The 3,722-nt window shown below is 39.5% G+C and overlaps 1 protein-coding gene across 4 annotated transcripts in view; it reads right to left on the bottom strand.

The window, feature by feature from the left end:
- The window catches only part of cacna1ha (calcium channel, voltage-dependent, T type, alpha 1H subunit a), a 114,406-nt gene that overhangs the window by 60,439 nt on the left and 50,245 nt on the right, over positions 1 to 3,722 (bottom strand). The gene's annotated exons all lie outside the window — the stretch shown is intronic.

The raw sequence follows: 3,722 nt of genomic DNA on the forward strand, positions 1-3,722 counted from the left end.
CACACACACACACACACACACACACACACACACACACACACACACACACAATTAACACGGTCCAAACAGGCCTGCTGACCTGTTGCAGAGTGAGACAAGCAATGATGCTTGAGAGCTATAGTCCTTAAAAACAATGACACAATGAGATATATATGCAGTACAGTAAAAGCATACATACTGTAGGAAGTTCTAAAATCCCAGAAAAAGATCAACCATGATGCAGCATAAGAGCATGAGAGTAAACAAACACCCCGCCAACACACTGGAGCCGGATGCCAATAAGAAGTTTTGGGCGAGTCTAATGCACATAATGGGTCTAATAATGACCCGGTGGGACTGGCTGTTAATCTGTTTACAGGCTTTTTCACAATTTCCCAAATAAACACTTTAATGGCTCCATGTCTACTGTACATCCTGTTGTATCGTATTGATCAATTAAAGGAAGTAAATTCCTGAGAAAAGATGTCTATCACATATAGGGATGGGGGATTCTATGAGTCTACACATGTGTGGCCATCCATTACAAGATCTGAAAAATATGAGAGTAAGTATTCATGCAAATCTTTGGTGTGTCCCAATTTCAAGGGGTATAAAAATGTCCTGACCTGACTAATACAGCACTTATGAGTGATCTTTAGTTGATTTCCTTTTGCTTCCGTTATCCTTTCTTTATCCTTTTTCAACTCTCAGTGAGATTATTTATGTAGGACAGAGTATTAAGTTACACAGGGCACAGGCAACAGTTCTTTCTATTATTTCAATTTATTTTCTGTCCGCATTACAAGAGCTTCAAGTAATATCCATCTATAAGGACTGGTCTAAACAGTTTGGCCATATATATCATATATATCTTACAGCATAGACATTTGATGGAGAGACTTTTGATCTGTCTGGGTTTGTTTTGACATTACTTTTGTCGTGCCGCAGCAGTATAATGCAATACCATAAATCAAACCAGTCTATAAAAGTTAACCAATAAAATATATGGACAGAATATCACTGTGCATCCCTAGCTACAACACAATCAGAAGATGTCCCTTTGTCATAACGATAATAAATAATACACACCGAGTAATCAAAGAGTATGAAGAGAGCACGAGTGAGAGGCACAGAGATCGGAGAAGGGAAAAATGATGGGAACAATAGCAGGAAATAGCTTTAAATCATGTCTCCTCAACTAAAAAAAAAGCACTGATGTTGCTGTTTTTCTACTTAAGTTTGGCATGTGTCCCAGAAACACACACACACACACACACACACACACACACACACACACACACACACACACACACCACACACACACACACCACCCACACACACCAACACACACACCACACACACCACACACACACCAACACAGTGATCTGGTGTGTGCTCCGAGTTGCAGTATTGAAGTATTCCCAGGGTGAAGTACAGTACTGTTCTAATTAGAAAGGAAGTTGAAGCAGTAAACAAATGGTGACCATTGTCTTCTACATTATTCCACACACACAACACACACACACACACACACACACACACACACACACATACACACACACACACACACACAGGCATATAGTATACATTGTAGGCAAATTACTGCACAAGGATAATCAGGTTTCACTGCTGTGTTCAGGGGCCAAGACAGAAGTTTGTATCAGCAAAAAACTTTTTTTTCTTCCAGTGGCTGTTACGAGTAAGAGGTAATTGTGGTCTCCTATAGTCACGAGTCACGACTATACCCTTTAATTTATGCTACACTCAGGTTTTCCAGTCACTCAGGTTTTCCAGTCTTTTTGCGACATCTCAGATGTCGCAAAAAGACTGAAGACTAAACATGTCTATACCAAGGAAACCACAAGTAATCCATGAGATCCTTTGTGATAGTGAAAAATAGTTTTACGTCATGTACAATGTCAAGCAACTACACATTGAAAATTCAATCTATCATGTTACATGATGACTTATTTAAGTTTCCAGTTTTACAAACATGTATCTCATATATACTGTATAAAGTAAAGGAAAATAATCCTCTTAGTAAGTAAATTTAGTGTAAGTTCATCCTAAGAAAAATGAAAAATGTCTACAAATAAATAAATAAATAATCAAGACTAAATACATATAACAAAATACTGATAATAGAAGAAGAAGTGTGCGCAAAAGAAGTTTTGGGCACACAACTTCCAGGGTAACTGGGGTGTATGTGCAATTCTAAGGGGGAATAAGAGGAGAGGACTCTCATCTGAATACAAACGTAAGGCTTTCTACACCGTCTGGGTTTAAAAGCAGGTGTTAATACAACCATCGGGATATGGAGGGTTTGAGCATATGGATTATATCAACAGTAGAGACTGAAATCAATTATCACTTGTGTATGTCCTTGTTCATTTTAAGATGATCTCTGGACAGGGAATAATAACAGCAAAGGGCCCTTTGAATAGCAATTTGTTAAATATTTGAATCAGTCTGAAGTGGCAATCCACAAGCAATTTTCTAAGTAGGCAGTTTACATTTTATAAAACATTTTAAAATAGCCTGTTCTCTTTGCTCTGCTCCCTCCAACAAACCATTTGTATGATGGCACATTTGCAAGTCTTACAAAGGATTTCCTGAGCCGTGGCTGCCACCACTCACCTTTGTCACACCGCTTAATTAACCAATCCTGACAAGTGTGCAATGTGCTCTGCCAAAATGACATGTCTGTATTCTCCCTGCTGACAAAGGCTTCCCTCTGCCCACTGGCAGATATGGAAATCCTTAAATATGAGACATGTACGTAGATCAATTAAAACGTAACTGTATTGTTATTTTATAGGCAAACCATGTCTAACCAGGGCAGCAATGCCCATCTGAGTATGCAACTCTCATAGTTCCACATGCTCACACCATACTTATATATGGATATCTCCTGTTTCTAATATTGTGATATTGAAGGGAAGCCGGGTCTGCTATATTTTTGGAAAAAATTGTTTTTGCCAATGTGCAAAGCTCCCACTGCTATGATATGCAGTAGCTCAATATATTCAAGTTAACAGAAGCAATGCTACTGTGGGAGGCAGAAAGAATGCAGCTTATCCTCTGGAGGAACATTCCAAAAACGAATGAGATGGAGAAATAAACAAGGGGGCATCTGAGTAGTTAACACTGTAGATGGTACAGTATGAAAAACAGGGGGTTTGTGGCAGGCGGATATGAGTGGTAAGTTAAAGGCAGTCCAGTTCAGTGTCCATGTTCCGTCACGCAGGGAGCGTTGCATTTTATTCAGTAATTCTGTGGAGGCAACAACAGCTCTGAGGCTTTTTGATTACAACTGTTGCTAGTGTTATACAGTATACATGTATTTACCCGGTCTATAAATGAGGTTGATGTGTATGTAGCCATTACAGCATGTACAGCATGTGTTGTTGTGCCCAAAGCGCAATTGCGTTGTTGTAAGTATTATAACAAAGAGGAAAAAGAACACATCTTCAATCACAATGAAAATGCCATGGGCCAGTCTGTCACTATACAAACACACACATGCACTAAGTCAGGCGACGTAAGGTCGATCCCTCCTTCAGAGATGAAAGATTCAGTAATCTGTGGCAGAATTAAAAAGAGAGCTTTGAATATTCAGAGAATCTCGCTTTCTCTCTCATGTTGCTCTGTGCCCCCCCTGCGCTCTGCTTTCTCTAATTCCTCTTTAATCTCCACAGTCAACACCTCCTGAGCCCCATTCTGTCTTCAACTCCTCTTCTTCC

This window comes from Etheostoma spectabile, chromosome 15 (assembly GCF_008692095.1).
Source record: "Etheostoma spectabile isolate EspeVRDwgs_2016 chromosome 15, UIUC_Espe_1.0, whole genome shotgun sequence".
In the NCBI taxonomy this organism is placed as follows: Eukaryota; Metazoa; Chordata; class Actinopteri; order Perciformes; family Percidae; genus Etheostoma; species Etheostoma spectabile.